Genomic DNA, 12,639 nt, shown 5'->3' with positions numbered 1-12,639 from the left:
TAATAAAGAGAAGATCATTTAATATATTAATTACATCAATTCTTATTAAGCATAAGTGTAATTATACAACAAGATAGGTTACACTTTCTTATTAAATGTCTATTTGTGTTATTTATTATTTATCATATAAAGTAAAAAACTAAATTCAAAGCGATTGTTAAAATAAGTAAAATAATATTATATCAAAATAAAATTTAAATACTTTCAAATCAAATTATGAAATGACTAAAATAAGGATGAAAAATATGTCAAAACTTTTATAAGACTATTTGTTAAATTTTTTGAAATGTATTTTGAGATATATGAGTCATTTTTCTTATTTATAAGATCAAAGATAAATTTATTTGAAATGAAAGAGAGATAAATTTATTTAAAAAATTTAAGATAAGAAGTCGCGTGCTTATTTTCTAAACATTATCAGACAAATTTAATAAATATAATAAAAAATACTTTTATTCAAAATATTTTCCACATCATTTTTTTCAACACATATTTTAATTAATAAAAACTACCATTTTCTTTTTATATAACTCAGGTTCCAAGTTTCGCCTGACTAATCCTGAAAGCGGACAGCTTTCTCTCCCAATTACCTATTGAGTAAACTCAAATGCGATCATAGCTTATAAATATACAAAGTAAAACATTCAATTCACATCTTCACATAGGATAAATATCACCACAAGAATCTGATCTGTAATATTTCTTATGAAACTCCATATATTTTATTATCGGACCATACTCGTAAGGGGTAACAAAAACTACCTTAATCTCTAAGAGGGTGAGGGTACCTTATAGAAGTCGGGTGCTAACGTAGAATTAATTGTTCATAATTGTAGATAAACATCGCTTTATAAACCAATTGAATTACTATAATGTCAAATACAATATAATTAATTGTATCATACCACAATAAAAATTGTCAATAACAAGTTATGATATTCCAATCTAATGATGGCTCCATTGCTAGGTCTTAAATGTGGGGGATAAATTCATAAACGCATTAACGTCAATATTTTTCTTAGTCAAAAAGATATTTACATAATTACCCCCACTATTAGTGAACGACAACAAACCATTGGTTTAAATGACTCAATTTGTTGCTAAGGTGATATTTTCAAAACACAAAATAATTTAAGTTGTGAAAACGACCATTCAAGCTTAGTTAGACCATGTAAAATTATTAAATTTAACAGTTTTATTTGAGTAAATAAATGTTTTATATTATTATCAAAATATAATAATACATTTATTTATCCAAAAAAATATCTCATTTAGAATGCAAGAGAGTGTCACCAAGAGACTTGCAAAGAAGGAACTTGTTAAGGGCGCAAGTAAGGTCACCCAGACCTTTTGATACATAAGTTAGTCTATTGCTCAAAGTAAAATTATATTTTCAATTGGGTTGTGAGCGTAAGTTTCCTAGAGGAGTCTCTTATTTATAATGGGGATGAGGAGACAGACATGTGAACAAAGACTCATGATTTTCGACGAACATTTTGAGTTTTCTTAAGTGAGGATATCATAATAGATGACTTACGAGAATTTTTATATATATAAAAGTATAATGGTATTGAAAAAATAAATTTTCTCCCAAAACTTGCATTAGTGATTTACAATTAATACTTATTGTATTAATAATTTAAATCTTTCAATTGCTTTGAAATAATAAATAGTAATAAATTTTTTTCCAAAACTTGCATTAATAATTTACATTTAATACTTATTACATTAATAATTTAAATCTTTCAATTGTTTTGAAATAATATATACTAATTATTGTAAAATTAATAATGAATTTTAAATACACGAGTTTTTCAATGCTAATCATAGGATTTTCAATACATTATTATGTGAATACTAAATATTTAATTAATCCATCAATCAGTCAAAAATAAATACTATTTATGAGAAATATAAACAGACACTTCAACTATTAATTAAGTCACAGAAAATTGTTCATTTATATAAAATTATATCTTTATATAATATAATATAAATATTATATATTATATATAATATATAGTATAATAGTATGCAAATATTTCTTCCCTTAAAAAATATGCCAAACTATTTTTTACATCTACAATTTGTATTAAACTTGCATGAATTTTTCAATACTATTAATTAATTAAAAATAAATATTTTCGGTTAGATCTTCTCATCAATTAATCTGTCAATCAATTAAAAATAAATACTATTTATGATAAATATGAATAGATACTTAAAGTATTAACTAAGTCACAAAAAATTATCCATTAAATAAAATCTTATCTTTGTATAATATAATAATATATAATATATTATATTAAAGTATAATAGTTTGCAAATTTTTGTTCGTTCCAAAAATCTGTTAAGCTGTTTTTTGTCTCTTAAATTTGTATTAAATTTGCATGGGTTTTATGAGAAATATTAATAGATAACTTAAGCTATTAATTAAGTCATAGAAAATTGTTCATTTATTTAAAATATTATCTTTATATCTTTATTCTATATACATTTATATAATATTAAAATATGTTAGTCAAACAAAGTATTTTGTCAAGTGTCAATAAATGGTGAATTTTTTCTCTCAAAAAATTGCATTAAATCAAAGGTAGTGATTAATTAATTATTAATTACTTTAATAATTATATTATAGTCTTGAAAATGTGATACCTTAATAAATTCATAAAAAATTATTTAAGGTTGTCAAATGCTAGGGTTTTTCAATACTAATTAATATTTAAAGTATCACAATTTTAAAACTATGGAAGAAATCAAATTCATATTTTTAAAATTTTGTTATTATTGAAAAAACTTATTCTTACTCATATTTAAGAGTTTTAATTTATATTTATAATTATAATATAATAAATAGAAAATAACAAACATTTATGAGTGGATATATTATAAATTTTATAATATTTATTTATAAATAAATATAATATAATAAATAAAAAAATTTATAAGTATTTTGTCAAGTGACCTATTTAATATATTAATTATTTTTTAACACATTAAATGGCAGTATGTTGAATTAAAAGTGTTTTCCATTAGCATATTGAATAGCGAATAATTAATTAAACTTAAATTTTGATAAATGATTAAAGATTAAAAAAAATATAATTATCAATTCTGTTAAAATTATTTAAAATAATAAGTTTACTTTTTTATTTTTAAATTAAACTCTCCCGTGTATCACACGAGTCCACCACTAATTTTTTAAATAACAGTTGCTGAGTGACTCATGAATTATTAAAAAAATTTCTCGAATGTGTCGAGAGAGACTCCGAATGAAGTCACTCGATCTTGATCTCAATCACTCTAGCTAAGAGTCACTCAAGCTGAGGTCTTGATCAAGGAGGTCAACCAATTTCATCCATACTATCACTTGAATGAGATCACTTTGGAGACTTCTCTCAATCAAATCCCTTGCATAAGTTTTTAAATATGTTGTGGGCTTTTTTTCTTTGTACTTAGGCTTACGATTAGCCATGAACCTATTCCCTTATGCACAACACCGTTTGATCAAAGTTTAATTAATATTAGGGTACGTTTGATTGGAGGGTGAAAAGTGAGATGGAATTCCAATTCACACCCCACTCCCTAGGAATTCCAATTTTATTGATTTGAAGGAAAATTTTCATTTTTTGAATTAAGATGAAATTCGAATTCCATGAAAAAAAAATATTTGATAATTTTTTTTGAAATTTGAATGAAAAATAAATTTTACCCTCATTTTTCATTTCTATCAAACGCACCCTTAATTCCAGTACTAGCAGCTACACCGCACACCAGCTGCTAGAGAATTGCAAAATTACTTTTTTTTTTATAATTTTTTTATTTTTATTTTACGATTAAAATTATCTTTACCTTTTAGTTTTTTAATTGTCCTACTAAAGGACAAGTTTGTCACCTTCCATACTCTCTTTTAACATTAAAATTATCAGAAAGAAACACACCACATGAGCGTGCCAAAGACATGTAAGAGTATCCGATGCACTGACGACCAATGTACAACTCTCATATGCAACTCTTATATTTCATTATAGTATTATGTTTAAAGTTTTTTTTCGCTATTTGATCTCTTTAAATTTCATATTTAAAATTACAATCGAATCAATTTAATACATTTTTTAATACACACAATTGCAATATTATATTTAAATCACGAATTAATCTATTGATTGAATACATTTCTTATATACTCTGAATAGTATATTGGGTAAATTATATGAAACTTTCTACACTTAGGGTCATGTACAACTTATCTCTTGTGCTTTCGATTACATAAAAAAAACTCTTGTACTTTCAAAAAGTTGCAATTAATTATAATTTATTGTTATTTTACATAATTTTATATAATAATCTACATACAAAATACATAATTCTACATATATAATTTCAATATATCAAAAAAATATAAAATTTTACATTAAACAACCAATAGATTACATAAAATTATGTAAAATAATAACAAATTGTGACTGATTACAATATTTTGAAAATGCAAGGAGATTTTTTGATGCAATCAAAAGCATAGGGAGTAAGTTGCCCATGACCTTAAGGGGGTTTCATATAATTTACCCTAATATATTTGAATCACAAATTAATCTATTGATTGACTGCCTCCCTTGTCATTAACAAATTCTACTATCTTTGGATTTGAATCTTTTGAATCATTCACTTAATCTAGACTCTTTTTTTAAAGATTCATTCTCTTCGTAAAAAAATAAAGTGGTGTTCTTTTTGTATTTTAATTTTAAATTTTAAATTTTAAATTTATTTTTTGAGTGTCTATTTTCGAATTGCTGAAAACGTATTTTTTTTATCATTCTAAAAAAATATTTCTCAAAATTGAAAACTAAAAAACACATTGAGATTTTGAAAAAAAATATTTTATAATATTTTATTTAATAAATTTGATTGAAAGTAAATTATAAATATTTATTAATAAATTATAAATTTAATTAAAAAAATTTAAAATATAATACAAAAAATAATTGATGATTTAATCATATATAATAATGTATTAAAATTACAAAATTTCATTTTTAATTTGACTCAACTAATAATTTTATAATAAAATTATTTTTTACCTATAAATTAAAATTTAACATTAATTTTAAAATTTAGATTACCACAACTTAAATATTTAAAAAAATTATAAATCCTAAAATAACAAAAAAAATATTTAAAATTTTAAAAATATAATTGAAAAGAAAAATTAATAACAAAAATCATATTACATATTCTGGACACGAAGGACAAAAGAAATGGCAGAAGGGTAAAAGAAACAACTGGCATATGCGGTATGATAGCGAATTTAGGCATGATGGGCAATGACAGTAGTAGTGGCAAATCTAGGCGTGGAAGGCAGTAACAGGCGATGGCAATGGCAAGCGAGGGTAGTGGCGGTGGCGAATGTAAGCGTAGAGAACGATGGAAAGCAATGGCAATGGCGAATTTGGGCTTGGAGGGCAATAATAATGATGGTGGTGAAAATTTTGGGTTGCTTGTTGGAGGAGAAAATGAACGAGTGCGAGGGAGTTTAGAAGAGAGAAGGAGATGGAATACGGCTATCTACATTGTATGAGAAAGAAAAAGCCAGAATTTTTTGCATTTTCAATTTTGGTTGAAAATAACTAAAACGATTTTTTGGTATTTTTTATTTTCTTTATAAATTTTTTTCTTATTTTTAAAAATACGTTTTTAAAAATAGTAAAGAAAATATGTTTTCATTATTTTGAAAAATTAAAAACTGAAAATGAGTTAAAAACGGTAAAAAGAGCATGCCTAAGAGATTGAGCCAACCAAAAAAAAAAAAAAAATCGATCCATCCCTAGAGTTAATATCTCATTCGTAAATTATTTTTTATTCAATCCATAAGATTATAAAAATAAGCAAAATAAGATTGTATCAAAATAAAATTTGAATACTTTTTAAATCAAAATATGGAATGATCAAAATAAGGATAAAAAATATATCAAAATTTTTATGAGACTATTTGTTAAATTTTTTGAAATATATTAAGAGACATATGAGTCATTTTTCTTATTTATAAGGTGAAAAATAAATTTATTTAAAATGAAAGAGATAAATTTATTTAAAAAATTTAAAATAAGAAATCACGTAACTTATTTTCTAAATATTGTCAAATAAATTTAACAAATATAATAAGAAATATTTTTATTCGAAACATTTTTCATATCACTTTTTTCAACACATTTTAATTAATAAAAATTACTTCTTTTTTTTTTTTACAACCCAAATTCCGAGGTTCGCCCGACTAATCTTGAGAACAAACGACCTTCTTTCTCAGTTCACCAATCGGATAAACTCGAATGCGATTACAATCTATAAACACAGAATAAAAAATTTAATTTACACCTCCGCATGAAATAAATATCATTATAAGAATTTAATTCTTGATATTTTTTGTAAAATTTCTTATATTTTATCGCTAAACCATGGTCGTGTAGGCAATAAAAACTACCTTAATCTCTAAGGGTACCCTATAGAAGTCAGGTGCCAACATAGAATTAATTGTTCATAATTTTAAATAAACATCGCTCTATAAACCAATTGAATTATTGTCAAATACAATATAATTAATTGTCACCATACCACAATAAAAATTGTCAATAACAAGTTATGAAATTCCAATCAAATGATGGTTCATTGCTAGGTCTTAAATGTGGGGATAAATTCATAAACACATTAATGTCAATATTTTTCTCAGTCAAAAGAATATTTACATAATTATCCCCACTACGACAACAAACCATTGGTCTAAATGACCAGAATTCGTTGCTAAGGTCTTGTTTTCAAAACACAAAATAATTTAATTTGTAAAAACTGCCATTCATCCATGTAAAATTATTAAATTTAACAGTTTTATTTGAGTAAATAAATACCTTTGTTATCAAAATATAATAATAAATTTACTTATGCGATAGAGTATTTTTAAAAAACCTACGGGGAATAAACTTGTTATATGTATTTCCCGCATCACCCCGCATGAGCCAGACTCGGTCCGATAGACCGGCCCAATCACCCGAGGCCTAGAAGACCCGGACGACCTCGTCAAGTAAGGTCCAGCCTCCACCAAAGATCCGGAACTCGTAAAGCGAGCATATGGCGAGCTCCCGGTAATCCCCCAACGAGCTCGGAGCAATCGACTAATGAGCTCCTGAAATATCCTCCAGATCGCTGGACCATCCAGGTCGCTCGCCTAAAACCTCCAGCTCGCATGAGCGGCAAAGCTGCTGAGAAGTCAGAGGTAGGGTCCGATCACTTTATCTGTAACAGCCCATGCCCCTTGTAATGAGGATCCCACTCCCGGTCTTGCGAAAGCGGTAAGAACTATTTGTCCCCCATTATACAAATACTGTATTTTTATATATTATCTAGATTGTAAAAGCCCCTCAAGAAAAATGGAAATAAAAGAGACCATGAGGGGCAAGGAAAGAAAAAACAAGAAAAATATAATCAGATACCGCCACTCTGGGAGAATGATTAGATGGCGGCCGTGGACTAGGCATCGTTCTGGCCGAACCACGTAAAAGATTCTGGTGTACACGCTTGGAACGTCGGGGGAGGGGTTTTCTTCCTTCCTTCTCGGTATTTTTGGATTGACTCACCGCGGCCCAAAACGAATCACGGTCGGCCGAAATCAAACGTCGACAAAACTTATTAGGGGTATAGATGAGGTTATTTGGACATTCTGATACTCAAATTAATCTCTTGTCCAAAATGAATATATATTTTCAGTGTAATTGTAAGCACATATTTCTTAAAGAATGAGTCTTCATGTGGAGAGATATTCGCGATTTTCGATGAATATTTTAGACTTAAATAAAAATATCAAAATAATTGACTCACAAGTCTTCAAAATAATAATTACTAAGTAACTTATAAATTTTCAATAAAGTCTTTCTAAGGCATTGAAAAAGAGTATTTTAAGTGAGATCACTCAATGTTAATCTTAATCACTCAAGCTAAGATCTTGATGGTTGAGATCAGTCAATTTCATCCATTCTGTCACTCGAAAGAGGTCACTTTGGGTGCTCACTAAAGTCTCTCCCTCAAGTCTCTCAAATAGCTGTGGGCTTCTTATTTTATACTTAAAAAGACTTTCCCATTAGGCAGGGACCCACTCCCTTACGCACACCTTGAGATCCCGACCTGTAAATAAATTTTCTCAGCAGCTACACGCCTCCACCGCACACCAGCTGCCAGAGAATTGCACAATTAATTTCTTTTTAGAAAATATTTTTTATTTTTATTTTACAACTAAAATTATCTCTACCTTTTAGGTTTTTAATTGTCCAAGTAAAGGACAAGCTTGTCCCCTTCGGGACTCTCTTTTTAACATTAAAATTATACCCAAAAAAAAAAATGTCAAACACACCACAGTGTATCAAAAAGGTAGGAATGGACACGACGTGATTTGGATGGCTTAGAAAAGATTTAATGTGCCAAACAACATGACGAATTAGGAAAGATTTAATACACCAAATTACACATGTGATTTGGCATTAAATTAAACTGTACAGAATTTATTCAATTCTCATGTAATTTGACATGATTTTCGTGAGTTAGTACTTCCTCTATTGCTTCATTTAGTGCTTTATCTTCACAGTTTCAGAGACCATAATCATCAACATCACCTAACAAGTTGGTACTGCTTCATCTAGTACTTCATCTTTATAGTTTCGGAGTCCATAACCGTCAACATCACCTAACAAGATAATCAAATTATATGAGAATTGAATAAATGCCAAATCAAATCACCTAAGAATTGTCAACTCCAAAACTAGTCTGTACCAGTCACAATCGCTGCCACACTAGCCATTAGCGACCACCGCCAGTCGAATATTCCCATGATCAGAGTCTATTATTAGAAATGTTAAGTCAAGGGAGTTAATATATTCAAAAATGGATTAGATCTAACGACTAAATTTTTGTAAATTTAATTTTTAATTTTTGACAAAAATAGAAAAAGCATTGTTAGTCGACACCATCCATGGCAGTCAGCAATTTTCTAGTGATTAGAAGTAACCCCCTCTTAGTCCCTTAGGGTATAGCCACTCAAGAATGGGGTGAATTGATTAAAATTTTTCTTAATTTTAATAAATATTTTTGATTAATAATTTTATTGAAAAATATATATTTGATAAATATAATAAATTATATTTAAGATTAATAATAAATGTAAACCACAAGATATAACAAAAATAAATATAATAAGGCACAACATAATTTATAGTAATTCAGTGTCTTCACATACACTTAGTCCACTCTCCCAAAGTCTAACCACCTTTGAGGTCTTACTAAAATAATTTTACCAAGATTTCCACACTAGCACACATTGAAAACTAGATACACATCTAGATTACAACGGGTTCTAAACAACAACTACACCAAAATTTTCTTTCTAGCTTACCTTAGAAACTAGATTCATTTAGATTTTAATGATTCTAAGAAACCTATACAATCTACAACAATAATTTAAATGTTACAAATAATTTGTTCACACTTAGACATAAATAAACAATTAAGAACAAATTATACAACTCAATAATATTTAAATAAATTAATAAATTTATAACCTTAAATAGAGAAGTTCGGATTTGTCGTAGAAGACTTGAAGAACTTTTCTCCTCTTGTCTTGTGTCTCTTTGATGGATGTGCAATAATATTTCGAGAGTCTCGAATTGTTTGGATGTTTTGTTTAAAAGTTTTTGGGTACTTTGAATATGCAATGGAAGTACTTGGATGCTCAAAAAATAAATTTAGGGATATTTATAAACATTTTAGAGGCTAAAAAAATATTTAATATGAAGTTTGAAATTCAAAAAATATTTATACTTTCTCAAACAATAAGAAAATATCTCAAATTTAATTCAAAATAAATTTACTTTTTACATGAGAAATCAAAATTTAAATATAAATTTTTAAGACATAAATGATTAAAACAATAAAATATATTTAAAAACAATCTCCTTTAATTCAAAATAAATTTATTTTTTACATAAATAAAAGAAAATATGTGTAAAATCAATTCTCTTTAATTCAAAATAAATTTATTTTTTATATAAGAAAGAGAAAATATATCTAAAAATAATTCTCTTTTAATTTAAAATAAAAATACTTTTTGTATAAGTAATAAAAACATTTATCAATAAATAAAAATCCAAATATAAACTTTTGAGACATAAATGACCAAAAAAAAAACATATCTAAAAACAATCAACCTTTAATTCACAATAAATTTACTCTTTGTACCTACTTTTAATTCAAAATAATTTTTTTTATATAAAAAAAAATATATTTATATTATAAAAATATTTTTGTTAATTATCAAAACTTAATTAATATAGGCAAGTTGGTTCAACACCCTTACTCCTATCGACTAACATATCTTATAAACTAATAAGATCCAATGACTGAATCTTCGTAAATATAAATTTAAACTTTCAGTCAAATCCTAATCACGTATGTGTATATATATATCATAGATCTATACTAAAATAAAGCTGATAAAACTAAAAGACTCACTTTATTGTATATAGAGACTGTTTTCACGATAAAAATCCGATCGGATTCAATATCAGATAGACAATTAAATTTTATAATATCAATTATTTGCAGTAGCATTCTCTCAGCATTCTTGAGAGAGAGAGAGAGAGAGATTCTAACTAGAAAAAAATGAGGGGAAAAGAAAAGAGTTGGGAACCTTATATTTAATTTTATATTTTTTTATTAATAAAATACTCGATCAGTTCGATTTTTAATCAAACTGAAAAATTTTAAGTCGCACGGCTTGAGAATTTCTCAAACTGTGCCAATCACTAACTCCAAAAAATCTCGTGATGCATTACAATTCAATGCAGTCAATTTATGTAATTTGTTGATTTTTTTGTATACCCCTAAGCATGAACAAATGTCCGATGCACCAATGACAAATGTACAACGCTTACAACTCTTATATTTCATTATAATTCCATGATTCAAAATTTGTTTCCCTATCTAAACCCTTTAAATTCCCTATTCAAATTTAAAGATATTCAATACCCATAGCGACTATATTGAATTTGAATTACATTTCAAATCAATCTATATTAATTGACCGCCTCCATACCACTATCTTTGGATTAGAACCTTCCGAATCATTCTCGAGATCCAAACCCCTTTTTTTATCCTTCAATAAAAAAATTCATTCTCTTCATAAAAAGTTAAGAGGCAGAGCCAATAAAGATTTCTTTTTCAATCCATCCCTGGAGTTAATATCCCATTCAAGAACTGCTTTTGATCCAATCCATATAAAGCAATCGAAAAGGTAAATCCTCAAGAAGTCTCAGTGCTTTATAGATTACATTTGTTTACTTCACTACATCAAATATACATAATCTAGCTTACTTAAGTCACCAAATTGTGACTCACAAACCCAGATATGCCTAGTACCAGACCTTGGGACTACAAAATGAGCACGCCTGAAACATTTTTCCCACCACAAGTCATCGTCAGTATTAATGCCCTTGTAAATGTAAACACACTTACACAACCTAGAACCCATAAAAGAAAAAACTATAAAACCAACAAAAAAACAAATCGAATCACATAACAGCAAAGTGTAACAAAACCAGAGCAACAGAAGATAACATATCAAGAAGCGTTTCCCATACAAAGAACCAAAACCAACAGGTCAAAAATTAAACTAAAGACAAAAAATTCATACAACAGTTCCAGTAGTTTCAATCGAATTTATAATTTATTTGACATGTGCTGGCAGCCATGTCAAATAAAATTTGCCCTAAACTACAACTTTTTCATCGTTGTACACAATACGTCCTCATTCCAGACATTCTAACTAAAACCTGGCATCAAGTAACAAAATCAGATTGATAGAAACAAACCCACATCCAGCAATTTCAAGGTCACTCATTGGCCTTGCATATCTACAAACACTTGCGGAACCAGATGGACTAAATCAAAACAGGGACGCAAATACCAGCACCAACTATACTGTAGATACAATCCCATCAGAATAAAGCAGAAAACTGCAATTAAAAATCATTCCACGTTCCAAATATTCTGCAAAAATAATAGTACACATTGCAAACCATTTTGGGTGAACAAGGCTAGCACTACAAGTATTTGTCCAGCACATCCACACAGCATTTAGGCAACCTAATATCAATTAAATTACAACATAACAATCTTGGCAAACTAAAAAACATCACAGAAGAAATTGGAGTGCGATTTTGTGCACCTGCTTTAATGCAGGTGCACATCACCCACATCCAATTGGGGGGTAAATTGGATAATTTGCCCCCCCAACTAGACGGAAAACAAGGCTGCTTTTGGGGCAATTTACCCCCCAATTGGATGTGGGTGATGTGCACCTGCGTTAAAGCAGGTGCACAAAATGGCACTCAAGAAATTGCCTCGTTGAAGTCAAAGTATCATCATAAAGTACAATCATCATAGCATTTTCCCATCAAATTAATCTCACCAGCATAAGGAAAGTTCATAGAATTATGCCCGAATAATTAAATCCTCCAAAATACTCAAAACGCATTGAAGCTCAATATAACTGTAGAAAGATGGACAACATAGAACCAAATTAAACAAAATCCAAGCACAACATGGCAA

The sequence above is a fragment of the Diospyros lotus genome, chromosome 14 (genome assembly GCF_014633365.1).
Source record: "Diospyros lotus cultivar Yz01 chromosome 14, ASM1463336v1, whole genome shotgun sequence".
Classification (NCBI taxonomy): domain Eukaryota; kingdom Viridiplantae; phylum Streptophyta; class Magnoliopsida; order Ericales; family Ebenaceae; genus Diospyros; species Diospyros lotus.
This window is presented reverse-complemented; position numbering follows the sequence as displayed.